We start from the raw sequence: 14,040 nt of genomic DNA, 5'->3' as shown, positions 1-14,040 counted from the left end.
GCTCATCCAAGGGCCTTTCAGACCCACCTTTGGATTGATTTCTTCGAAAGTCCGCCATTGTCTGGAGAGATTTTAGATGCAGTTTTAAATTTGAGCCTAGCCAAGTCTTGGCTCCTTTCTAAACCTTCCAGCTTTTTCGTGAAATCAGGCAGTTCCCTGTCATCTTTATAAAGTTAATTTCTTGGGGGCCTGGGTGACTCAGTCAGTGAAGGGTCTGACTTCGGCTCAGATCCGTGGGTTCGAGCCCCACGTGGGCTCTGTGCTGACAGCTCACAACCTGGAGCCTGCTTCAGATTCTGTGTCTCCCTCTTTCTCTCTCTCAAAATTAAACAAACATTAATTTTTTTTTTAAAAAAAGCTAATTTCTCGGGGCACCTGGGTGTCTCAGTCGGTTGAACGTCCAACTTCAGCTCAGGTCACAATCTCATGGCTCTTGAGTTTGAGTCCCGCATCAGGTTCTGTGCTGACAGCTCGGAGCCCGGAGCCTGCTTCGGATTCTGTGTCTCCCTCTCTCTGCCCCTCCCCTGCTCATGATCTGTCTCTCTCAGTCCCTCAACAATAAATAAACTAAAAAAAAAAAAAAATTGTAAGCTGATTTCTTTCCATTTCCTCTTTATTATGGAAGGCCAAGAGCAATGGTTTGCCACATTTAGCTCTTGTCTTGAAAACCTCCTTGGTCAAATCTATGGGTCCTTTAGGTGTGTTTTCTAATTCTCCTGTTACTGATGGTGAGTGCTGGCTGACTGCACACCCCTGCCAAGCAGGAATTGGTTCTTCTGTGGCGTCTGGTCACTCTTTCCTCCTTCTCCCTCAGGCCCTCACCAGCAACCTCCTCGAGGCCCCCCGACTTTTGCCTGCTCCCCAATCCCAAGGTCTTTGCTTCCCGTTCTATCTTCTTTCTTCACAGAGACACCCCACTGCTAGTATCAGATAACTTCTGGTTATCTAAGGCTGTGTAACAGACTACCCCAAACCCACTGGGTAAAATCAGCACGGTTTTGTGGCTCACGATTTCATGGGCCAGGAACACAGGAAGGGCTCACGCAGGCAGCTGTGGCCCGCGTCTCAGGGGGGCCGTGGGCTGGGACCTTGACTCTCCTTGAGATGGGCCTCTCCTGCTGGCATCTCATGGTGCCTGACTCTCTAGCCCGTGTGCCAAGGTCAGCAAAGGGGGTTCCCGTTATCACACTGGCTCGGCCTGAAAAATGGCACATCTTCCTTTAGCATTCCATTGTCAACACGGCCACAGAGGCCATCCAGATTCAAAGACAAAGGATACGTAACCGGGTATACCCCAGTGGAAGTTTTTGTCAAGAATGTGTGGCCATATTTAATACGCAATCATTAGATATAACAGATACATAGTAGCCTACGAAACAAGGAAATAGTAACCTGTGGGCTTATCTTTACTTCCAAACAGAAATACTTCGCATCTCTACCAGGCAAAAAACTTGCAAGTCAACATGTATCTTCACAGATTCCGTGCGTAAATAGAATGTCAGACAAGAGAATTAAGTAAAGGCACAGGTAGGCCTGTCTGACAGTGTTCTGTATGACACTGAAAGGATTCTTAGCTATCCTTTTACTTCTTTTAAAGTTTAAAACATTTTTTCATAAGTTTATTAAGGAACTCAAAGGCACAGTTACAGACCAGTTATAGGCTAGCCAACAATAATATGTTAGTAGCTAACACAGGCATAACATCACGGGGACCATTTAATGAGATGTTAAAAAACATCTTAGGGAGGGGCACCTGGGTGGCTCAGTCAGTTGAGCGTCTGACTCTTGATTTTGGCTCAGGTCATGATCTCACGGTTCGTGGGTTCTAGCCCCACATCCGGCTTTGTGCTGACAGCTCAGAGCCCGGAGCCTGCTTCCGATTCTGTGTCTCCCTCTCTCTCTCTGCCCCTCTCCTGCTTGTGCTCTGTCTCTCTCTCTCTCTCTCTCTCTCTCTCTCTCAAAATAAATATACATTAAAAGAAAAAATCTCAGCACTAGGTGTGTTATATGTAAGTGATTAATCACTAAATTTTATTCCTGAAATCATTATTGCACTGTGTGTTAACTAACTTGGATTTAAATTTAAATAAATAAATAACCATACTGATTATCTTCGAAAAAAGTCTTTAAATAAGTAAATAAATAAAAGAAACCAGTGTTGAATACACGACCACGAAATGGATAATACGGGCTGAGTCCTAGCTGCACACCCAGATAAAACATCTAGAGCACAGATCTTAAAGCATCACAGAGACTCGCATGACCCCACGCTCAGTTCTCCTGCGACCCGGAGGCGGGCTGCGCTGGCCAGGAGCTCTCTGCTGGCGGCCGTGGTGACAGGCGATGGCGTGTTACGTAAAGTGCCAGATGTTGGGGTCAGGAGTTACCTGACAACTGTTACCAACTTCAGATTCCCCGTTTACAAACTAGACATAAGTAATAGCAGACTGTCCTCTCCCAGGCGCAGACATTAGCCATCTGAGACCCGCTCCCGGAGCATGTGAGGGCTGGGGGAGCTGGAAGCAAAGACCGCCCCTGGGTCGGGGTGGGGGGCACGACCTGAAACTCCAGCAACAGCACAGGAATGCAAAGGCCTCACCCTGACCGTGCACAGCCCCGTAAAGCCGATTTTCGTACTGTACAAGATTGTGGCCTATGAATTGACTCGGTTTTCCAGTTCATTTTGTGAGCGTCGAGCTGGCCCCTCTGCACTCTTATGTTTGACTGGGTTCTGGGGAAGCTTCCCTGAAGCACACTGGAATCTTGACGTCCGTGCCCATGGCGAGGTGCAAAATCGTGAGGGCTGCAGCTTTGTGGAGTTTGTGGATTATATAATTTCATATTTGTAATAACTAGTATGAAATACATAAGCCTTTACCAGAGCACTGCTGAGCTATCTAGTTCAGAACTCTAGTTATTTGGCTTCTAATTTTACTAAAATCTCTCTTTTTGTCTCCTTGGGTTGAAGGAGATCTATAATTTACTTCCAGGATTGTTGATAATAATACAGCTAAGAATAAGGTACGGAATGTGATTATAGTATGCGTGTGTGTGCGTGCGTGTGTGCACGTGTGACTCCAAAGGAGAAAAAGGAAGAGAAGTTAGCACCTCCTGGGAAAATCAAGGAGGAGAGGAAAGGAAGCTTCTGGCTCTATTAAATCCGCGTTCTCGAGTTGTTTTCTGTTTGGTTCTCATGGCAAATCACCTCATCTGTGCCCCTGGAAACTTCAGATCTTTCTTCCATTCCCTTCCATTTTTTTTTTTAAGTTTATTTATTTTGAGACACAGAGAGAGAACACGTGGGGGAAGGGCTGAGAGAGAGAAAGAGAGAGAGAGAGAGAGAGAGAGAGAGAGAGAATCCCAAGCAGGTCTCACACTGTCAGCTCAGAGCCCAATACAGGGCTCGATCTCATGAACCGTGGGATCATGACCCGAGCCGAAACCAACCAACTGAGCCACCCAAACATCCCCCTTCTACTTTAAGTTCTTGGCCAAAAGTGGGTGATGCTGGAATTCTCCCCCTTTGAGCCCAGTGCAAATCCTTTCATCACTCAGAGACACCCACCTACTCAAATTGTTTGTCCCCTTTTCTTTGTACCATTGACAGGCTCTACAGACACCATAACACCCAGGAATGGCCTTGGGACAGGACACACCATGCACTTGAATTCATGTGCCACGTGTTAACCCAAGACGAACATCAAGATTGTTACAGACATAAATGTTTAAGACAGAAAACTAACCTCCAACCGAAGCAAAATCAAAGTCCTTATAGACTCTCTTCTTTATTTAATAATACTAAGAGATAATAATTCTCCAGATTATTCTACTTTTAGAAAATATTGTAATTAGAAAGTATCTTTGAATGTTTATTAAGGATATTTGTTTAAAGATCCTGATCTCAGGTGTTGAACTTATAGCTTTGGTGATGGCTAAGGTACGTTCCATCAGAGGTAACTGCATAATTTCCACTATTTTACCTAACAGATACATTTTTCTATGTTAGAGAATCAACAGTTTGGAGAATATGACAAGAGTTTATCTCTGAAATATTTCACATATATCCCATTTCTGCCTTTTAAGTTGTGACTTTTGAAAGATAATTACTCATTATACTAATGAGAAAAGCACTTTTCCAGTTAAAATACATCATATAATAATGTTATGAGCATGAATGAAATAATGAAGGAGACTTCACAATATCAAAGGAAACTTATCATTGAGTATTTCATTTTTTCATCATTTAATTACAGAATATCTACTTCTTATCAATTAGGTATAAGGGAAGATCTTTACTATAGGCAAAATGCAGTAAAAGAAAGACACAGTTTCTATGAGCTTGGAGCTTATATAAAATGTGTAAGTGGACAAAAATAATTAGACTAAGAGAATGAGTTAATTGCCATAGGGAGGTGTGCTTGTATTATTGGCTAAATTTGGGGAAAAGACAAGATTTTCAGTTCAGGAAATACTAGTAAGCATCTACTATACAGTAGCTAATATTTATTCTAGGCAATAATTATACTAGGCGTTGAAGATACAAAAAAAAGGGACAATACAATGACTTTGAGAAACTTATTGCTTTTTAAGGCAATATGGTTATAACCTATTTAGAAGACCTGATGCCAAGCTAAGGGCTTTGCCTTTCATCCCCTAGTCAGGAAGAAGCCATAGAAGGGTTTTAGGAATGAGAAGCCTTGGGTAGATTCAAACTGAGAAATACAGGTACCCGTGTGTCTGACAGATTTGACAGGGACAGAATGGAAGCAGAGATACCCTGTACGTTTTTTTTATTTTGTGGTGTCATTTAGCATGGAAAAGAACAGGTGTATTTGAAAAATACATATGTGCTAACTCAATTGGAATTAGTGATATGTGTGATACTAAAACTTAGACAAGACGGAGAGCAGGACTCCCCAGCGTGAAGTTTGGATGCTTGCCAATAGGAGTAGAGAATCCAAGAAAAATCAGACTGTGCGTGCCAGAGAGAGGAAAGATAAGGTCTAAGAGGACAGAGTCTCTCTGCAGGATGCAGTTTTAGATGAAGCAGACCTGTGATCATTCAACTCCAACAGAAGAACTATTTTAAAACTCTAAAAATCTTTAGGCTGAACTGGAGATGACATCAGGAGTCTTTCCAAATCAGGAATGGAGGGAAAGCAAGAGAAATAGTAAGTAGGCACCTCAAGGAATGGAGTACTTCTCCAGTGCTAGAACCTCTCAAATATGTCTGACTTTGGAAAGCAAACCTTCTGCCTTTGGGGACCAGGGCACCAGAGCTGCGATCCCCACGGAAGCCGTAATATCGAGGGGAGCCTGATCGAGTCTATCGAGTTGAAAGTCTTCTACGTTTTACTTGGTGGATGGGGTAAAATATTAACTTGAAGAGAATTGTAATGCTAGACATGTCTATTTCAATCCCTTGATCGACCACTTAAAGTAATTTAAAAAAGGTTCCTAAAAAATAGGTATGCTAAAATGAAATGTGTAAAGATATTCAAGTGAGCCATAAAAGAAGACAGACGTATTACTCAGCCCAGGCTGCCACCACAGGCTGGGGACTTAAGGAAGAGACATTTGGATCAAGGTGCCAGCAAATTCCATTTCTGCTGAGAGATTTCTTCCTGCCTTGCAGGCGCCTCCGGCCTACTGCACATTCCCACGAACTCTCCTTTGTGTTCATGCAGAGACAAGAGAGAGAGCTCTGCGGTGTCTCCTCCTAGAAGGGCATTAATCTCACTCGATCAGGACCCCACCCTTATGACCTCATTTAACCTTAATTACTTCCATAAAGGCCATAACTCCAAACACAGTCACACTGGGGTCAGGGCTTCAACATAGGAATTAGGGAGTGGGGGGGATGCGGGGAGTTGGGGGGGAGGGCTGTGCACAAACATTCAGTCCATAGCTTCGAGGGAGAAGAATCAGAGAAGCAAAAAACAGGTGACAGACAGAAAATAAACAATAACATTGTTCAATCAAGCCCAAGAAAATCAATAATTACATTAAATTTCAATAACCTAAACACACCAGGTAAAAGAGTGACAAGCTGCAATTTTTTTTTATTTCAACTATGAGGTGTCTGTAGGAAACCCACTGTAAATATGATGCTAGAGAGAGGTTAAAAGGGAAAGGCTGGAAAAAAATTTAAAAAGATAAAGCATGCAAATACTAATGAAAAGAAAGCTGTGATGACTACATTAACATTAGACAAGGTGTACTTCACAAAAATGAAAATTAAAAGAGAACGCAGGACATTACCGAGGGATAGAAAGGTCAATTTACCAACACAACATAACAATCCTGTGTGTGTATCACTTAACAGCAAGAATTCAAAACACATTTAAAAAATTGACCAAACAGAAAGTATGTATAGACATACATAATTATACTTGGAGATAGATACAGAAAAAGCATTTGATCCAACAGTCTTTCATATAAAACACTCAACAAACTGGAATTAGAAAGGAATTTTTGAAACCTGATAAAGGCATCCACAGAAAACACAGCTAACATCATACTGAATAGTAGATGATTGGGCGCCTGGGGGCTCAGTCGGTTAAGCGTCCGACTTCAGCTCAGGTCATGATCTCACGGTCCGTGAGTTCAAGCCCCGCGTCGGGCTCTGTGCTGACAGCTCAGAGCCTGGAGCCTGTTTCAGATTCTGTGTCTCCCTCTCTCTCTGCCCCTCCCCTGCTCACATCCTGTCTCTCTCTCTCTCTCTCTCTCTCTCTCTAACATTAAAAAAAATTTTTTAAGTACAAAATCATGCACAGAAAGTGAATTTTACTGTCTATAATTGTAAATTTAGTCAAAAATTAAAATAAAATACCAAAAATAAACAACCACATCTAACCTTTACCTAAGATAGCTCAAGAAAAAAAATCTGATTTTCAATGTGATATAATTCTTGATTTTCTTTTCAAATATTATTTGCCACAATTTTCTTGAATGTGATTTCTCAGGGAATAAAAAGGATCCATTCACTTTGAAAGGTTCCTGAAAGAGAAATAATATTTAGGCACACCTGGGGGGCCCAGTCGGTTAAGCATCTGACTCTTGATTTCGGCTCAGCTCATGATCTCACGATTCCCAAGTTTGAGCCCCATGTCAGGCTCTGTGCTGACAGTGCAGGGCCTGCTTGGGATTCTCTACCTCCCTCTCTCTCTGCCCCCCTCTCTCTCTCAAAAATAAATAAACATTAAAAAGAAAAGAAAAGAAAAATAGTATTTAAAAACAACTGATTTGAATCCGTCCGTGTCTGGAAAGATCTGACCAATTTGTGTATTCTATATATTCTAAAATACTTTTATCTGCTTACATATTCAGATTTGCCTTTGGGGGAATCTGAATCCATGGACGCACAGAACTGCCTCCTAGTCCACAGCAAGTTTGAATAAGTTTGAATAAGTGACCAAGTCATTGATTTTTAAGCACCTCCAGAGGAGGTAACTTTAATTGCCCACTCTTAATGAGCTGTAGAATCAACTCTGTCTTCTCTAATGGGTTTCATATTAATATTTCATCTCTGTGACAGCTGAAGATTATTGCCTTGTTGTCCAAACGCCTATGAAGTGCTTCCTGCCTTTACAAGGGACTAAGCCCACCAAAGAGCTTACACCCAAGAGAGGTGGGGGGAGGAGGGAGGAGAAAGTTTTCACTCAGAAATGTGAACACAGCCCATCTCCCAGACAAGCAAAGTGTTCTGCTGGCTTGTAGAACAGAGTGGGGCTGGAGTGTCAGATGAATACTTTGTGGGCAGATCTCATGCAGAGTTAAGGATAATGGTATTTGTCTGTTCCCTTGAATTTTTCTCTGTCTCATGAACTGCTTCGGTAAATTTCCTAAATTTATATTTGCCAGTCATCTTGTTTATCTGAATTTCAGGAGTATTTAGCCAACTGTTACAAATCCCCAGAGGCCATGGTTTATGAAAGAGCTTACTTCCAGGATAGCCTCGATGTCAAATTTCAATAGATTATTCCAATTATTGTCATTATTATTCTCACACGTATCTTTAGTCAAATCAGGATTTTAGGATTAGTCATTTGAAAGAGGAAAAAGAGAAAGCCATTGTGGGGCGTTTTTACAAGAGTACATCTGGACGGTTCCTGTTATTTCCTGGTCTCTATTGAATCATATCCTGTGATTCAAGTTCAGGCATAATAGTTTTGTATGGTTCTTGTTCCACTTAGAATGGCCATATAACGTTGATACAGAAGTGCAATAAACAGTCTGAAATGATACAGATATTTGCGTGTGTAGCAAGTTAAGCAATACATGTAAACACTGCCAAGCAGCATGTAAATAGACCAAGGGTGTTTACTTTCAAGGGAAGGCTAAGGTCTCTGAAACACAATCGGTCCGCACACGGCTGTGAACCTGGAGGAAGCCGGGTTTGCACACTGGTGCATACACGCTGATTCATAAACAGTATGTGGGGCTGAGCTGGCATCTGGCAATAACAAACCTTTCTTCACAAAGCTTATCTGTGGGAATGTGGCCAGTCTCTGGGATATACTGAGAAAACTATTTCCTGTGAGTTTTGCCATGAATCACAGGGTGAAGGGTTATTAAGTGGTAAAGAACTCGGAAAGATTCCTCAGCTATCCTGTTCTCAAAAGACGTAGAAACAAAAGGAATATGGCTTCTATCATTACCAGTGATTGAAAGTAAGCTCAGTCTTAGCATATAAAAATGAAGTGTGGAAAAACTTAATCTCGTAAAAAAGAATCCCAAACAACACATCCAGGACAATAATTTTGATCATTCATTTCCGAAGAGCCCAGAGACTTAAATAAATTGGAATGCTTATCTTTTCAATGCCCTCCACCAAAGGGAATGTTCTCAGTTTCTTCATTGTTGCTACCTTGCCATAGAGAACAGGGCTTTCAGGTGAGTTAGAAATAAGGGAGGGCAGGAGATCAGTGTCAGGGGCCAGCCCCGTCTCGTGGCCTTGTAAGAATGAACTTAGGGTAAGTGAGGCGAGAATCAAGTCCTGCCTGCCATTGGCTGATGTGTAAGCTTGGATCCAAGGTCAAAAGGAAATTGGGAAAAGTAATATCTCACTTATAAATTGTCCTGAGGATTGAAGTGATTGAGAAAATGTAAATAAGGTGTAAATCTAACACTCTTCCTGAAGCACTATCGGAACCCATTAAGTAGTATTTCCCCTCCGTCTTTCTCCTGTCCCTAATTGCGTCCGGCATAGTGCAGGACAGTTAAAAAATGAAACAGGCTTCCAGGTCATTTTTCCTGGATCCTAGAAGATGGGACGGATGTCTGTGAGCCTTCTTCCTGTTAACAAGAGCCTGGAGAAGTTGGCTCCCTAGTTGCACAGAAGGTAAAAGGGAATTCCAACACCCTGAAGCAAGGGTCCCCTCAAAAAGTCAACCTGTGAAGGGCATGAAGCAGTCTTGAAAGGAAGAAAAGGCTGGCTCAGAGCAACAGGTGAACGTAGCAACCCATCAGCATGTCTGAGCCCCAGTCGGCTGCCTGACAAGGAAGGTGTAATCGTATCACTTCTGAGCGCTCGAACATGCTGATCGGGCAATCAGCGTGCTCCTTACGTGAGCTCAGTTTGAAAAGTTAGAAAGCACCGGATAAGCACCTAATTTTAACTTAAGTTATACGCTACAGCATGGCGGGGTGTCTGGATGGCTCAGTCGGTTGAGCGTCTGACTCTTGGTTTCCGCGCAGGTCATGATCTCACGGTTCATGAGTTCGAGTCCCGCATCGGGCTCTGTGCTGATAGTACACAGCCTGCTTGGGATTCCCTCTCTCTCTCTGTCTCTCTCTCTGTCTCTCTGCCCTCCCCCACCCCGCTCATGCTTTCTCTCTTAAAATAAGTAAATAGACTTTTAAAAAAGAGTTTAAAAAATAAAAATAAGGGGCGCCTGGGTGGCGCAGTCGGTTAGGCGTCCGACTTCAGCCAGGTCACGATCTCGCGGTCCGTGAGTTCGAGCCCCGCGTCGGGCTCTTGGCTGATGGCTCGGAGCCTGGAGCCTGTTTCCGATTCTGTGTCTCCCTCTCTCTCTGCCCCTCCCCCGTTCATGCTCTGTCTCTCTCTGTCCCAAAAATAAATAAACATTGATTAAAAAATAAAAAAATAAAAAATAAATAAAAATAAAAATAAGATAAAAATAAGCCACAGCATTGCAATGTACTCAGACCTCTAAAGAAAGTAATACAAATACATATATGCATACACACACAAGCAAACAAACAAAACAAAACCTCAAACACTTGCCTACGTGGCCCCAGAGGTGGACGAAAAACAGAGAGCATGACTCATCTGTTGCCTTGGGAAAGGAAAGTGTTTGTTGCCTTTTACACAGTTAGTCACTGATAAAAATTCACTTTCTTCCTCGACTTGCAGCCTTTGCTCCATAGATTCAGAAGAAAATCCCTGAAAGCAATTCCCAAATAGAGTTTGGACTACAAGTGAGACAATGGGTTGGAAACAAAAAATCTGGCCAGAAGCCTGTATTTCTTACAATGTAAATAATGCTGTGATGCCTGTAACTTGGAAAAGTTGTGTTTTTGGAACTTAGAGTTTTTATGGTAGTAATGGAATTTGTTGCAGTAAGAGCCACTAAGTGGTAGATTCTTCCTCGGGAAAATATCGTCCCACGATTAAGAGAAGTATTAGATTGGTCCATATTAACGAATAAGAGTAGTTCTTGAAGTGGCCACATGCAAGAATGCTGAGCGTAGTTTAAAAGTTACCACAGCCTTGATTTTTATTATGTTGGCTTTTCTGTCTCATAATCAGTAAGTGCACTAACCAAACGTACCGAGTGGATCTGTAACCGCCTTGCTGAATGCTGACCATGGATGCCTTGACCTTGCAGTCTGTTGTCCCCTTCTCCCCAGTCCTGACCACGACTGGGGGTGTTTTCAGAGCTCCTTGCTGTGACTCGTCTGGACTCCCTTAACCTGCTGTGGTCTCTGTCCCTGAGAGGCGTAGAGGTGAACACTCAGGGTCACGGCTTCTCTTGGTGCCCGGTATGCTTCCCCGGCCAGGAAGCCAGGAGATGGGCCTCCTGACTCACTTGATTCCCAGTCTGCACTCGCTTCACACTGGGGCAGAGTCTTGACCGGAACTCCAGCCCACCTAGGAACATTTAGGCACTCTGCCTCGTGTTGACCTGTATGAAGAGACCCTACTTGGTATTGAAGGGAATTATAGGGTATTTCCCACTCCATCCATGCCCGTCGCCAAGGCAGGTAAAACCAAAGCAGTGTCACTGTGCTCACGAGTGGAGCTGACGTAGTCACCTGGGCTGGCCGCTGGGAAGGCAGGCATCTGACGGAAAGGTGTGGTCCCAGGCCTCAGCCTGGGGCTTCCTGGGGCTTGTGGGAGGAGAATGACAAGTGTTTAATGCTGAGGATCAGCGGTGAGACTGAGAGGGACTCTAGGACCGGGGCCAAAGGACCAGGTTGAGTCTCGTGGAGGCAGCCACAGAGCTGTGCGGCCGTCTGGTGGGAAGACAAGGCGGTGGAAGTGATGTTGGAATAACAGAAGGGAGATTAAAAGCAGGACCACAGGATGGGGTTGAATAAAGCTCTTGGTCGGGCAGCTATGTGCTGAAATAGTAAAGGGCACAGCTAGGAAATACAATCGAAAACAGATTGTCATGGGTGTTCTGATTCGATGAAGAGTAAACAGGGAAGGTTACCCGCAACGCACCCAGGTCACTGTGACCACTGCTCGGTGGCAGCAGGGAACACGGTGACTGCGGTGAGGGAAGATTCTGGGTCTGAGGAGGTGAGGTCTTGCATTTCTGAGCGCAATGGCGTTCCTCCGTAGGATGGGATGGGCCTAGTGCGGACACGCTCTAGGACCTCGGGTCCCAGAAAGTTGCAGTCGTGGCTCTGGGTAGAGCCTTGAATTGTGCAGAGTTCATTCAGCCTGGTGGAGGGAAAAAGAGGAGGGGGAACGGGGCAGGCAAAGGAGAGCTGCACTCACCCATCTGTGCTTATACCATCGCCTGTAGAAACTGCTCTACATATGTTTGAGTTGGTGATAAAACTAGTCCCCAAACTTTGCATGCGAACCCGATTTTTGGTCTATTCTTCTTTGCTGCAACTTGCAAATGGGAAATGCCCAAAATTGAGGTATACGCAGGAAATAGGAGATTATAAAAATAGAGTAAGAAACCGGATCTAGCAAATCGGAATTTATCGGCATAGAGATAAACATTAAAACTTCATGAATGCCAAAAAGTGGAAAAAAGAAATAATGTTACCAAAGGTCAAGGTTGAACTTGACTCCGAAGGACATGGTCCAGCCCTCGATGTGAAGCGGAGCCCCGACTTCCAGTGTTAGCTTCCAACTTTCTTGCACTTTCTTGGATTATTTGTGTTCCGTAGACATTTCTCTGTGATATTACACTATCTCTGGGTGTAGTATTTTACTTGGGAAATGGATGATAAGAGCAATTTGGAGTGAAGAGTCAAAAAATGTAAAATTCACATGATAGCAGTAAACCAAATTACTGCCTAGTAGATGGATAAGGAATACAATGATGATTTAAATATGGTTTACTGAAATGAAAAATCATATCATTTTATAAGCCTGACAGCATATCTAATGATAGGATCAAGCAAATATTATTTTCCATGACATCGCTGAATAATTTGGAAACAAGAGACGTGAGTTAAAATTGTCTGGAATATTTAACTCAGAGAGCCTGATCTGACAGATAGAAATACCAAAGTGTCACATGGGAAACCCACCCTTTCTCTCGTTGGTTACCAATATAATTAGAACCTCAGAAAAAAATGTACTAGAAATCATTATTTGCCAGCATTCGCTTATGAAAATTTCCAATCAAGGATCCTTTTATCGATATTGCTGAGAGGGGTCATTATCTCTGATTTCACAAGCAAAGCGACCGACCGAGGCATGGGATGGCTTTTTGGAGGTCATAGAGGAAATTGGTGTGATGGTGGACCCTTCGAAATCAACTCACTGGACCAAGTGAGGGCCACCAGGTTCGAAATCAACTCACTGGACCAAGTGAGGGCCACCAGGTTCGAAATCAACTCACTGGACCAAGTGAGGGCCACCAGGTTCGAAATCAACTCACTGGACCAAGTGAGGGCCACCAGGAGCAAAATAGTAGATGAAAACAGATGGTTTAAAAGGCGGTTTTGGTGCTGCCAGGGGTCTGGTGAGTCTTTTTCCACAAAAAGCATTTCTGAACAGATACCCACTTTTAAGACATTTTTATCGGTTTTATTCTGAGTCCTTTTGGAAAACATGCGAATGTAAGTAAATGTATGTTGAAATATCCTCTGTTCTGTTCAAAAATTATTTGCAGAGAAACTCTTTTATACCGAGCTCTGTACTGGGGGTTGGGTTATTAAAAAATAAATGAGAGGGGCCCCTGGCTGGCTCAGTTGGTAGAGTACACAACTCTTGACCTCAGGGTTGTGAGTTCAAGCTCCGCATTGGGTGTGGAACCTACTTAAAAAAGCAACAACAACAACAACAAAGGAAATAAGATGCCATTCCTGCCTTTGAATAGCCTTTAGTATAGCAGGAAAAGATTGGCATGTGTATAGACTGTTGGATATGTTACAGTGTTGAAAAGGAGGGCCCTGGTGTCCTAACTCCAAGATACCAAGGGTAGGCAGAAGAGAGATTCTGGGGGAATGAGAAAAATCTCCCTAGAGGAAACGATCTCTGAGCCAAGATTTGGGACAGAGCTAGAAATGGGCCAGTCAACAAAGGCATATCCAGTGGGCGTGGGTGTGGGTGTGGGTTTGGTGTGCCGGCCAGTGTGACCTGAACAGAAGTCACGAAGGGGCACAGGTTGGCACCAGCCAGATGCTGGACGAAATCCTGCGATTACGCTCTGAGTCTCTCCATGCCTCTACTGATTCTGCTACCCATTCATTCTGGAGAGACAGTAAAAGGGTCTGCCAGTGATGCATTGAGGATTTCCTTTCTTTTCCTTTTGACTTTAAAATTTGGGAGTATACCACTTGGTCCCAGGGGAAGAAATGGGGGTACTGGCCGAGCCCGTGGGT

The 14,040-nt window shown here is 43.5% G+C and overlaps 1 long non-coding RNA gene across 1 annotated transcript in view; it reads right to left on the bottom strand.

Annotated features, from left to right (window-relative positions):
• Nucleotides 1–14,040, bottom strand: part of LOC147579554 (uncharacterized) — a 386,247-nt gene that overhangs the window by 36,363 nt on the left and 335,844 nt on the right. The window lies entirely within an intron of this gene.

Source organism: Puma concolor, chromosome B4 (assembly GCF_028749965.1).
Source record: "Puma concolor isolate L17-30 chromosome B4, mPumCon1.1.hap2, whole genome shotgun sequence".
Taxonomy (NCBI): Eukaryota; Metazoa; Chordata; class Mammalia; order Carnivora; family Felidae; genus Puma; species Puma concolor.
The sequence above is the reverse complement of the archived record's forward strand: the minus strand, read 5'-3'. Positions and strand labels throughout refer to the sequence as shown.